Genomic DNA, 14,283 nt, shown 5'->3' on the forward strand with positions numbered 1-14,283 from the left:
GCGCCACTTGTCCCTTTTTTATTGCGGCTTTGGGCTGCACTTGTCACCAAACAAGTCAAAACACATTGGAAGTGCTGATGCACAAAATGGCAAAATTTAGTTTTTCCAGGCATTGCCATGGCAACACCGTGCAAAATACAAACTTGGCCCCTGGGACTTTTTTGACGGGGACGACCTGAAGAATCACTGTGCCAAATTTTGTGTTCGTCGTTGACGATAATAAGTCGTTATAAGACTTTGAAATGTACGAAAATTTGGAAATTTTCCCATTAGGATAACATGGGCGCTTTCGCGCATCGCCATGGCAACCCAGTGAAAAATATGACTTGGGTCTGATTGACTTTTTTGATCAGGATGACATGAAGAGTCATGGTGCCAAATTTCACATTATTCCATGAAACTAATATTATTCCCATGAATGGGAAAAATTGGGAGGATTTCCCATTAGGATAACATTGGCAGTTTGGCGCATCGCCATGGCAACACGGTGCAAAAGACGACATAGGTCTGATTGACTTTATTGATTGGGATGACCCAATGGAATTTTGTGTCAAATTTGGTAACATTTGGGAAAACTAAATTTTCGGCCTTCCATACAAATTTATTAGATGTTCTGTAGGGGGCGCTATCGCGCCAATTTAGTTTCTATCATAATGAGTAGCTTTAGGCCCGAAAGTTTTACAACTGATTCGAATTTGAGCCAAATCGGACTTTGCTTGCGCAAACGGGAGCAAATTTTGACATTTGAAAATTGCAAAAATTCCGATGGAATTTTGCGGCTTCGCCGCACGGAAACCGTAAAAGGGATCATCATAAATTGGATAACTTTTGATGCCCCACTTGTCTAGATGATGTACAGTGAATTTCAGCCCTGCAGGTGAAGCGCCTTCAGAGGAGTTGACGAAAATGCGACGTCAGCGAAAACGCTGACTCAGCATTTTGGAATTTTCAATCCAAGATGGCCGACTTCCGGTGCGTCCGAGGGCGTGGCCATAATAATCTTTTTTGTTTGGCATCACTTGAAGAATGCGTGTACCGAATTTCGTGGCTGTATGAAAAAGTTGACTGTCGACGTCTCCCATTGACGTCAAAATTTGACTTTTGCAGGGGGCGCTGTCGCGCCATTTTTTTATGTCCAATGATGCACCACATAAAAAAATAAATTTTTCGCCAGACCTGAATATTGGGCAAAATTTGGTGAGTTTTTGAATATGTTCAGGGGGTCAAATTACTGCTCAAAGAGCAGAAGAAAGAAGAAAAAAAAAAAAAAAAATAATAATAATATTTTTAGCAAAAACAATATATCCGATAACATTAGAATGACATATTATACGTTTTTTGAAAGCTCTCGACTTTCCCCACGTCACCGTGGGGTCAATGGCGAATGACGAGCGCTAACGCGCTCGTCATTCGCCATGGTGTCGGGGTCCGCCATTGACCTCCCATTGACTTCCATTCATTTTAGCAGTAACAAGTATGGCCCATGCCTGCGGCATGGGGGCTTGGATAGGGCTCGATGCCAGGAGTGTGTTTGGGGACATTAGCGCTTCGCGCTGCGTCACCGTCAACATTGAGTCAATGGGCGAAGCCAGACATGCTAGCAAGAACAAATATGCATGTCCCATGCCTACGGCATGGGTTGCTAGGACACAGGAGTCTGTGCAGGGGGCGATGGGGGATGACTCCTCCTATTGACTCCTGTTAACGCATGTCAGCGTCAACATCGAGTCAATGGGCTTCGCCCATTGACTCGATGTTGACGCTGACATGCTAGCAACAACAAATATGCAAACCCATGCCTACGGCATGGGTTGCTAGGACACAGGAGTCTGTGCAAGGTCGCGGTGCTGCCACGAAGTTGCGCGCTTCGCGCGCAACTTCGTGAAGACAGTTTGCAACGATGAGTGCTTCGCACTCATCGTTGCGGAAGCAATAGGCCCTACGCCCTGTAGGGGCTCGGGCCTAAAAATAATAATAATTAAAGCCGCAAGCGGCATCGAACGGCCCTCGCGGGCCGTGCTTCGCACTAGGCCGACCCGGCACTCCCTGTGGGTGGCGCTAACGCGCCACTTGTCCCTTTTTTATTGCGGCTTTGGGCTGCACTTGTCACCAAACAAGTCAAAACACATTGGAAGTGCTGATGCACAAAATGCAAAAACATGGGTTTTCCAGGCATCGCCATGGCAACACCGTGCAAAATACAAACTTGGCCCCTCGGACTTTTTTGACGGGGACGACCTGAAGAATCACTGTGCCAAATTTCACATTCGTCAATGAAGCGAATAACTCGTTATAAGACTTTGAAATGTACGAAAATTTGGAAATTTTCCCATTAGGATAACATGGGCGCTTTCGCGCATCGCCATGGCAACCCAGTGAAAAATATGACATGGGTCTGATTGACTTTTGTGATCAGGATGACATGAAGAGTCATGGTGCCAAATTTCACATTATTCCATGAAACTAATATTTTTCCCATGAATGGGAAAAATTTGGAGGTTTCCCATTAGGATAACATTGGCAGTTTGGCGCATCGCCATGGCAACACGGTGCAAAAGACGACATAGGTCTGATTGACTTTATTGATTGGGATGACCCAATGGAATTTTGTGTCAAATTTGGTAACATTTGGGAAAACTAAATTTTCAGCCTTCCATACAAATTTATTTGTTATTCTATAGGGGGCGCTGTCGCGCCAAATTTATTTGTTTCACAATCAGTAGAATTAGGCCATGAAAGTTTTACAACTGATTCGAATTTGAGCCAAAATCGGACTTTGCATGCGCAAACGGGAGCAAATTTTGACTTTTGAAAATTGCAAAAATTCCGATGGAATTTTGCGGCTTCGCCGCATGGAAACCGTAACAGGGATCATCATAAATTGGATAACTTTAGATGCCCCACTTGTCTAGATGACGTACAGTGAATTTCAGCCCTGCAGGTGAAGCGCCTTCAGAGGAGTTGACGAAAATGCGACGTCAGCGAAAACGCTGACTCGGCATTTTGGAATATTCAATCCAAGATGGCCGACTTCCGGTGCGCCAGGGGGCGTGGCCATAATAATATTTTTTATTTGGCATCACTTGAAGAATGCGTGTACCAAATTTCGTGGCTCTACGCCAAACTTGACATCGCGACGTCTCCCATTGACGCAATGTATTTTGACTTTTGCAGGGGGCGCTGTCGCGCCATTTTTTTATGCCCAATGATGCACCACATAAAAAAATAAATTTTTCGGCAGACCTGAATTTTGGGCAAAATTTGGTGAGTTTTTGAAAATGTTCAGGGGGTCAAATTACTGCTCAAAGAGCAGAAGAAGAAATAAAAATAATAATAATAATAAAAAAAAAATAATAATATTTTTAGCAAAAACAATATATCCGAAAACATTAGAATGACATATTATACGTTTTTTGAAAGCTCTGGACCTTCCCCACGTCACCGTGGGGTCAATTGGCGAATGACGAGCGCTGAACGCGCTCGTCATTCGCCATGACGTCGGGGCTCCGCCATTGACCTCCCATTGACTTCCATTCATTTTAGCAGTAATAAGTATGGCCCATGCCTGCGGCATGGGGGCTTGGATAGGGCTCGATGCCAGGAGTGTGTTTGGGGACATTAGCGCTTCGCGCTGCGTCAGCGTCAACATTGAGTCAATGGGCTTCGCCCATTGACTCAATGTTGACGCTGACATGCTAGCAAGAACAAATATGTATGTCCCATGCCTACGGCATGGGTTGCTAGGACACAGGAGTCTGTGCAAGGTCGCGGTGCTGCCACGAAGTTGCGCGCTTCGCGCGCAACTTCGTGAAGACAGTCTGCAACGATGAGTGCTTCGCACTCATCGTTGCGGAAGCAATAGGCCCTACGCCCTGTAGGGGCTCGGGCCTAATTAAAGCCGCAAGCGGCATCGAACGGCCCTCGCGGGCCGTGCTTCGCACTCGGCCGACCCGGCACTCCCTGTGGGTGGCGCTGACGCGCCACTTGTCCCTTTTTTATTGCGGCTTTGGGCTGCACTTGTCACCAAACAAGTCAAAACACATGTGAAGTGCTGATGCACAAAATGCAAAAACATGGGTTTTGCAGGCATCGCCATGGCAACACCGTGCAAAATACAAACTTGGCCCGTTGGACTTTTTTGTCGGGGACGACCTGAAGAATCACTGTGCAAAATTTTATGTCCGTCGTTGACGGTAATAAGTCGTTATAAGACTTTGAAATGTACGAAAATTTGGAAATTTTCCCATTAGGATAACATGGGCGCTTTCGCGCATCGCCATGGCAACCCAGTGAAAAATATGACAATCGGTCTGATTGACTTTTTTTTATCAGGATGACATGAAGAGTCACGGTGCGAAATTTCACATTATTCCATGAAACTAATATTTTTCCCATGAATGGGAAAAATTGGGAGGTTTCCCATTAGGATAACATTGGCAGTTTGGCGCATCGCCATGGCAACACGGTGCAAAAGACGACATAGGTCTGATTGACTTTATTGATTGGGATGACCCAATGGAATTTTGTGTCAAATTTGGTAACATTTGGGAAAACTAAATTTTCGGCCTTCCATACAAATATATTAGATGTTCTGTAGGGGGCGCTATCGCGCCAATTTAGTTTCTATCATAATGAGTAGCTTTAGGCCTGAAAGTTTTACAACTGATTCGAATTTGAGCCAAATCGGACTTTGCATGCGCAAACGGGAGCAAATTTTGACTTTTGAAAATTGCAAAAATTCCGATGGAATTTTGCGGCTTCGCCGCACGGAAACCGTAATAGGGATCATCATAAATTGGATAACTTTTGATGCCCCACTTGTCTAGATGATGTACAGTGAATTTCAGCCCTGCAGGTGAAGCGCCTTCAGAGGAGTTGACGAAAATGCGACGTCAGCGAAAACGCTGACTTCGGCATTTTTGAATTTTCAATCCAAGATGGCCGACTTCCGGTGCGTCCGAGGGCGTGGCCATAATAATCTTTTTTGTTTGGCATCACTTGAAGAATGCGTGTACCGAATTTCGTGGCTCTACACCAAAGTTGACGTCGGGACGTCTCCCATTGACGCAATGTATTTTGACTTTTGCAGGGGGCGCTGTCGCGCCATTTTTTTATGCCCAATGATGCACCACATAAAAAAATAAATTTTTCGCCAGACCTGAATTTTGGGCAAAATTTGGTGAGTTTTTGAATATGTTCAGGGGGTCAAATTACTGCTCAAAGAGCAGAACAGGAAGAAATAAAAATAATTAAAGCCGCAAGCGGCATCGAACGGCCCTCGCGGGCCGTGCTTCGCACTCGGCCGACCCGGCACTCCCTGTGGGTGGCGCTAACGCGCCACTTGTCCCTTTTTTATTGCGGCTTTGGGCTGCACTTGTCACCAAACAAGTCAAAACATGTGAAGTGCTGATGCACAAAATTGAAAAACATGGGTTTTCCATGCATCGCCATGGCAACACCGTGCAAAATACAAACTTGGCCCCCGGGACTTTTTTGACGGGGACGACCTGAAGAATCACTGTGCCAAATTTTATGTTCATCGTTGACGGTAATAAGTCGTTATAAGACTTTGAAATGTACGAAAATTTGGAAATTTTCCCATTAGGATAACATGGGCGCTTTCGCGCATCGCCATGGCAACCCAGTGAAAAATATGACATGGGTCTGATTGACTTTTTTGATCAGGATGACATGAAGAGTCATGGTGCCAAATTTCACATTATTCCATGAAACTAATATTTTTCCCATTCATGGGAAAAATTGGGAGGTTTCCCATTAGGATAACATTGGCAGTTTGGCGCATCGCCATGGCAACACGGTGCAAAAGACGACATAGGTCTGATTGACTTTATTGATTGGGATGACCCAATGGAATTTTGTGTCAAATTTGGTAACATTTGGGAAAACTAAATTTTCGGCCTTCCATACAAATTTATTAGATGTTCTGTAGGGGGCGCTATCGCGCCAATTTAGTTTCTATCACAATGAGTAGCTTTAGGCCCAAAAGGTTTACAACTGATTCGAATTTGAGCCAAATCGGACTTTGCATGCGCAAACGGGAGCAAATTTTGACATTTGAAAATTGCAAAAATTCCGATGGAATTTTGCGGCTTCGCCGCACGGAAACCGTAATAGGGATCATCATGAATTGGATAACTTTTGATGCCCCACTTGTCTAGATGATGTACAGTGATTTTCAGCCCAGCTGGTGAAGCGCCTTCAGAGGAGTTGACGAAAATGCGAGGTCAGCGAAAACGCTGACTCGGCATTTTGGAATTTTCAATCCAAGATGGCCGACTTCCGGTGCGTCCGAGGGCGTGGCCATAATAATCTTTTTTGTTTGGCATCACGTGAAGAATGCGTGTACCAAATTTCGTGGCTGTATGAGAAAGTTGACGTCGACGTCTCCCATTGACGCCCGAAAATTTGACTTTTGCAGGGGGCGCTGTCGCGCCATTTTTTTATGCGCAATAATGCACCACATAAAAAAATAAATTTTTCAGCAGACCTGAATTATGGGCAAAATTTGGTGAGTTTTTGAATATGTTCAGGGGGTCAAATTACTGCTCAAAGAGCAGATGAAAGAAGAAATAAAAATAATTAAAGCCGCAAGCGGCATCGAACGGCCCTCGCGGGCCGTGCTTCGCACTAGGCCGGCCCCGCACTCCCTGTGGGTGGCGCTAACGCGCCACTTGTCCCTTTTTTATTGCAGCTTTGGGCTGCACTTGTCACCAAACAAGTCAAAACACATTGGAAGTGCTGATGCACAAAATGGCAAAATTTGGTTTTTCCAGGCATCGCCATGGCAACACCGTGCAAAATACAAAATTGGCCCCCTGGACTTTTTTGACGGGGACGACCTGAAGAATCACTGTGCCAAATTTTATGTTCGTCGTTGACGGTAAATAAGTCGTTATAAGACTTTGAAATGTACGAAAATTTGGAAATTTTCCCATTAGGATAACATGGGCGCTTTCGCGCATCAGCCATGGCTAACCCAGTGAAAAATATGACATTGGGTCTGATTGACTTTTTTGATCAGGATGACATGAAGAGTCATGGTGCCAAATTTCACATTATTCCATGAAACTAATATTTTTCCCATGAATGGGAAAAATCGGGAGGATTCCCATTAGGATAACATTGGCAGTTTGGCGCATCGCCATGGCAACACGGTGCAAAAGACGACATAGGTCTGATTGACTTTATTGATTGGGATGACCCAATGGAATTTTGTGTCAAATTTGGTAACATTTGGAGAAACTAAATTTTCAGGCCTTCCATACAAATTTATTAGTATGTTCTGTAGGGGGCGCTAGTCGCGCCAAATTGATTTCTTTCACAAATGAGTAGATTAGGCCTGGAAAGTTTTACAACTGATTCGAATTTGAGCCAAATCGGACTTTGCATGCGCAAACGGGAGCAAATTTTGTACTTTTGAAAATTGCAAAAATTTCCGATGGAAATTTGCGGCTTCGCCGCACGGAAACCGTAATAGGGAATCATCATAAATTGGATAACTTTAGATGCCCCACTTGTCTAGATGATGTACAGTGAATTTCAGGCCAGCAGGTGAAGCGCCTTCAGAGGAGTTGACGAAAATGCGAGGTCAGCGAAAACGCTGACTCGGCATTTTGGAAATTTCAATCCAAGATGGCCGACTTCCGGTGCGTCAGGGGGCGTGGCCATAATAATCTTTTTTGTTTGGCATCACTTGAAGAATGCATGTACCGAATTTCGTGGCTGTATGAAAAAGTTGACGTCGACGTCTCCCATTGACGCTCGAAAATTTGACTTTTGCAGGGGGGCGCTGTCGCGCCATTTTTTTATGCCCAATGATGCACCACATAAAAAAATAAATTTTTCAGCAGACCTGAATTGTGGGCAAAATTTGGTGAGTTTTTGAATATGTTCAGGGGGTCAAATTCCTGCTCAAAGAGCAGATGAAAGAAGAAATAAAAAATAATAAAAATAATAATAATATTTTTAGCAAAAACAATATATCCGATAACATTAGAAACACATATTATACGTTTTTTGAAAGCTCTGGACCTTCCCCACGTCACCGTGGGGTCAATGGCGAATGACGAGCGCTAACGCGCTCGTCATTCGCCATGACGTCGGGGTCCGCCATTGACCTCCCATTGACTTCCATTCATTTTAGCAGTTACAAGTATGGCCCATGCCTGCGGCATGGGGCCTTGGATAGGGCTCGATGTCAGGAGTGTGTTTGGGGACATTAGCGCTTCGCGCTGCGTCAGCGTCAACATTGAGTCAATGGGCTTCGCCCATTGACTCAATGTTGACGCTGACATGCTAGCAAGAACAAATATGCATGTCCCATGCCTACGGCATGGGTTGCTAGGACACAGGAGTCTGTGCAGGGGGCGATGGGGGACGACGACTCCTATTGACTACTGTTAACGCATGTCAGCGTCAAAATCGAGTCAATGGGCTTCGCCCTTTGACTCGATGTTGACGCTGACATGCTAGCAACAACAAATATGCAAACCCATGCCTACGGCATGGGTTGCTAGGACACAGGAGTCTGTGCAAGGTCGCGGTGCTGCCACGAAGTTGCGCGCTTCGCGCGCAACTTCGTGAAGACAGTTTGCAACGATGAGTGCTTCGCACTCATCGTTGCGGAAGCAATAGGCCCTACGCCCTGTAGGGGCTCGGGCCTAAAAATAAAAATAAAAATAATAATATTTTTAGCAAAAACAATATATCCGAAAACATTAGAATGACATATTATACGTTTTTTGAAAGCTCTGGACCTTCCCCACGTCACCGTGGGGTCAATGGCGAATGACGGGCGCGTCAGCGCCCGTCATTCGCCATGACGTCAGGCTCCGCCATTGACCTCCCATTGACTTCCATTCATTTTAGCAGTTATAAGTATGGCCCATGCCTGCGGCATGGGGGCTTGGATAGGGCTCGATGTCAGGAGTGTGTTTGGGAACATGAGCGCTTCGCGCTGCGTCAGCGTCAACATCGAGTCAATGGGCTTCGCCCATTGACTCGATGTTGACGCTGACATGCTAGCAACAACAAATATGCAAACCCATGCCTACGGCATGGGTTGCTAGGACACAGGAGTCTAGTGCAAGGTCGCGGTGCTGCCACGAAGTTGCGCGCTAAGCGCGCAACTTCGTGAAGACAGTCTGCAACGATGAGTGCTTCGCACTCATCGTTGCGGAAGCAATAGGCCCTACGCCCTGTAGGGGCTCGGGCCTAATAAAAATAATTAAAGCCGCAAGCGGCATCGAACGGCCCTCGCGGGCCGTGCTTCGCACTCGGCCGACCCGGCACTCCCTGTGGGTGGCGCTAACGCGCCACTTGTCCCTTTTTTATTGCGGCTTTGGGCTGCACTTGTCACCAAACAAGTCAAAACACATTGGAAGTGCTGATGCACAAAATGCAAAAACATGGGTTTTCCAGGCATCGCCTATGGCAACACCGTGCAAAATACAAAGTTGGCACCTTGGACTTTTTTGATGGGGACGACCTGAAGAATCACTGTGCCAAATTTTGTGTTCGTCGTTGACGGTAATATGTTGTTATAAGACTTTGAAATGTACGAAAATTTGCAAATTTCCCATTAGGATAACATGGGCGCTTTCGCGCATCGCCATGGCAACCCAGTGAAAAATATGACATGGGTCTGATTGACTTTTTTGATCAGGATGACATGACGAGTCATGGTGCCAAATTTCACATTATTCCATGAAACTAATATTTTTCCCATGAATGGGAAAAATTGGGAGGATTCCCATTAGGATAACATTGGCAGTTTGGCGCATCGCCATGGCAACACGGTGCATAAAACAACATAGGTCTGATTGACTTTATTGATTGGGATGACCCAATGGAATTTTGTGTCAAATTTGGTAACATTTGGGAAAACTAAATTTTTGGCCTTCCATACAAATTTATTAGATGTTCTGTAGGGGGCGCTATCGCGCCAATTTACTTTCTGTGATAATGAGTAGCTTTAGGCCCGAAAGTTTTACAACTGATTCGAATTTGAGCCAAATCGGACTTTGCTATGCGCAAACCGGGAGCAAATTTTGAAATTTGAAAATTGCAAAAATTCCGATGGAATTTTGCGGCTTCGCCGCACGGAAACCGTAAAAGGGATCATCATAAATTGGATAACTTTTGATGCCCCACTTGTCTAGATGATGTACAGTGATTTTCAGCCCTGCAGGTGAAGTGCCTTCAGAGGAGTTGACGAAAATGCGACGTCAGCGAAAACGCTGACTTTGCATTTTGGAATTTTCAATCCAAGATGGCCGACTTCCGGTGCGTCAGGGGGCGTGGCCATAATAATCTTTTTTGTTTGGCATCACTTGATGAATGCATGTACCGAATTTGGTGGCTGTATGAAAAAGTTGATGTTGACATCTCCCATTGACGTCAAAAATTTGACTTTTGCAGGGGGCGCTGTCGCGCCATTTTTTTATGCCCAATGACGCACCACATAAAAAAATAAATTTTTCACCAGACCTGAATAATGGGCAAAATTTGGTGAGTTTTTGAAAATGTTCAGGGGGTCAAATTACTGCTCAAAGAGCAGAAGAAGAAATAAAAATAATAATTAAAGCCGCAAGCGGCATCGAACGGCCCTCGCGGGCCGTGCTTCGCACTCGGCCGACCCGGCACTCCCTGTGGGTGGCGCTGACGCGCCACTTGTCCCTTTTATATTGTGGCTTTTGGCTGCACTTGTCACCAAACAAGTCAAAACACATTCGAAGTGCTGATGCACAAAATGCAAAAACATGGGTTTTCCAGGCATCGCCATGGCAACACCGTGCAAAATACAAACTTGGCCCCCTGGACTTTTTTGACGGGGACGACCTGAAGTATCACTGTGCCAAATTTTATGTCCGTCGTTGACGGTAATAAGTCGTTATAAGACTTTGAAATGCATGAAAATTTTGAAATTTTCCCATTAGCATAACATGGGCGCTTTCACGCATCGCCATGGCAACCCAGTGAAAACTATGACATGGGTCTGGTTGACTTTTTTGATCAGGATGACATGAAGAGTCATGGTGCCAAATTTCACATTATTCCATGAAACTAATATTTTTCCCATGAATGGGAGAAATTGAGAGGATTCCCATTAGGATAACATTGGCAGTTTGGCGCATTGCCATGGCAACACGGTGCAAAAGACGACATAGGTCTGATTGACTTTATTGATTGGGATGACCCAATGGAATTTTGTGTCAAATTTGGTAACATTTGGGAAAACTAAATTTTCGGCCTTCCATACAAATATATTAGATGTTCTGTAGGGGGCGCTATCGCGCCAATTTAGTTTCTATCATAATGAGTAGCTTTAGGCCCAAAAGTTTTACAACTGATTCGAATTTGACCCAAATCGGACTTTGCATGCGCAAACGGGAGCAAATTTTGACTTTTGAAAATTGCAAAAATTCCGATGGAATTTTGCGGCTTCGCCGCACGGAAACCGTAATAGGGATCATCATAAATTGGATAACTTTTGATGCCCCACTTGTCTAGATGATGTACCGTGAATTTCAGCCCTGCAGGTGAAGCGCCTTCAGAGGAGTTGACGAAAATGCGAGGTCAGCGAAAACGCTGACTCGGCATTTTGGAATTTTCAATCCAAGATGGCCGACTTTCGGTGCGTCAGAGGGCGTGGCCATAATAACATTTTTTGTTTGGCATCACTTGAAGAATGCGTGTACCGAATTTCGTGGCTGTTTGAAAAAGTTGACATCGACGTCTCCCATTGACGTCAAAAATTTGACTTTTGCAGGGGGCGCTGTCGCGCCATCTTTTTATATCCAATGATGAACCACATAAAAAAATAAATTTTTCGCCAGACCTGAATTATGGGCAAAATTTGGTGAGTTTTTGAATATGTTCAGGGGGTCAAATTCCTGCTCAAAAAGCAGAAGAAGAAGAAATAAAAAAAATAATAATAAAAAAAATAATAATATTTTTAGCAAAAACAATATATCCGATAACATTAGAAACACATATTATACGTTTTTTGAAAGCTCTCGACCTTTCCCACGTCACCGTGGGGTCAATGGAGAATGACGAGCGCTAACGCGCTCGTCATTCGCCATGACGTCGGGGTCCGCCATTGACCTCCCATTGACTTCCATTCATTTTAGCAGTTATAAGTATGGCCCATGCCTGCGGCATGGGGGCTTGGATAGGGCTCGATGCCAGGAGTGTGTTTGGGTACATTAGCGCTTCGCGCTGCGTCAGCGTCAACATTGAGTCAATGGGCTTCGCCCATTGACTCAATGTTGACGCTGACATGCTAGCAAGAACAAATATGTATGTCCCATGCCTACGGCATGGGTTGCTGGGATACAGGAGTCTGTGCAGTGGGGGACGACTCCTGCTATTCACTTCTGTTGACGCATGTCAGCGTCAACATCGAGTCAATGGGCTTCGCCCATTGACTCGATGTTGACGCTGACATGCTAGCAACAACAAATATGCATGTCCCATGCCTACGGCATGGGTTGCTAGGACACAGGAGTCTGTGCAAGGTCGCGGTGCTGCCACGAAGTTGCGCGCGAACTTCGTGAAGACAGTCTGCAACGATGAGTGCTTCGCACTCATCGTTGCGGAAGCAATAGGCCCTACGCCCTGTAGGGGCTCGGGCCTAATAAAGGGCCACAAGGCGCCCTTTTTACAGCCACCCCCTGATTTCTGTAGCAAAAACAATATATCCGATAACATTAGAAACACATATTATACGTTTTTTGAAAGCTCTCGACCTTCCCCACGTCACCGTGGGGTCAATGGCGAATGACGAGCGCTAACGCGCTCGTCATTCGCCATGACGTCGGGGTCCGCCATTGACCTCCCATTGACTTCCATTCATTTTAGCAGTTATAAGTATGGCCCATGCCTGCGGCATGGGGCCTTGGATAGGGCTCGATGCCAGGAGTGTGTTTGGGGACATGAGCGCTTCGCGCTGCGTCAGCGCCCATTGACTCAATGTTGATGCTGACATGCTAGCAAGAACAAATATGCATGTCCCATGCCTACGGCATGGGTTGCTAGGACACAGGAGTCTGTGCAAGGTCGCGGTGCTGCCACTCATCGTTGCGGAAGCAATAGGCCCTACGCCCTGTAGGGGCTCGGGCCTAATAATAATAATATTTTTAGCAAAAACAATATATCCGATAACATTACAATGACATATTATACGTTTTTTGAAAGCTCTCAACTTTCCCCACGTCACCGTGGGGTCAATGGCGAATGACGAGCGCTGACGCGCTCGTCATTCGCCATGACGTCGGGGTCCGTCATTGACCTCCCATTGACTTCCATTCATTTTAGCAGTAATAAAGATGGCCCATGCCTGCGGCATGGGGGCTTGGATAGGGCTCGATGCCAGGAGTGTGTTTGGGGACATGAGCGCTTCGCGCTGCGTCAGTGTCAACATTGAGTCAATGGGCGAGCCCATTGACTCAATGTTGACATGCTAGCAAGAACAAATATGCATGTCCCATGCCTACGGTATGGGTTGCTAGGACACAGGAGTCTGTGCAGGGGGCGATGGGGGACGACTCCTCCTATTGAGTCCTGTTAACGCATGTCAGCGTCAACATCGAGTCAATGGGCGAAGCCCGATGTTGACGCTGACATGCTAGCAACAACAAGTATGAAAACCCATGCCTACGGCATGGGTTGCTAGGACACAGGAGTCTGTGCAAGGTCGCGGTGCTGCCACGAAGTTGCGCGCTTCTGCAACGATGAGTGCTTCGCACTCATCGTTGCGGAAGCAATAGGCCCTACGCCCTGTAGGGGCTCGGGCCTAAATATAACGTTCGAGGTGATTTTTTTACTCAATTGTAGCTACTTCATAACTTAAACAAAATAAACCTCGTGAAAACGTAATAACAGAGACAGAGGTAACAATATCATTTCTACATTCATAGTCTATAAACCAGAGAACACTGATTAGTTGTACATATAGTGGGATATTGCAGTTTAATGGTTCGGTATTTTGGCCAGTGGCTACACCACTTTAATAACAGTAGAGGGCACTGTTTCCCTTCTATGCCGTGCCAGTTCTTTTCATCTGATTATTATAAGGTATTTTCTAGCAGTGCAGTGCTACATCAAGCTAGTGTCTTGATTTACTAACACGAAAGTAAATGACACGTGCCCACCAGGGGGCGCAGACCTATGGAATGTACGGAACTCATGAAGATTTTGTGCACGTCTCAGGACTCTCTTCTGTCGTTTCCTCAGAGTCCGTTGCTTCATTGTTCACAT

At 45.6% G+C, this 14,283-nt stretch overlaps 1 protein-coding gene across 1 annotated transcript in view; it reads left to right on the forward strand.

Moving 5' to 3' along the window:
* cc2d2a (coiled-coil and C2 domain containing 2A) overlaps positions 1–14,283 on the forward strand; it is a 38,837-nt gene that overhangs the window by 14,048 nt on the left and 10,506 nt on the right. The window lies entirely within an intron of this gene.

This window comes from Periophthalmus magnuspinnatus, chromosome 4 (assembly GCF_009829125.3).
Source record: "Periophthalmus magnuspinnatus isolate fPerMag1 chromosome 4, fPerMag1.2.pri, whole genome shotgun sequence".
Lineage (NCBI taxonomy): Eukaryota > Metazoa > Chordata > Actinopteri > Gobiiformes > Gobiidae > Periophthalmus > Periophthalmus magnuspinnatus.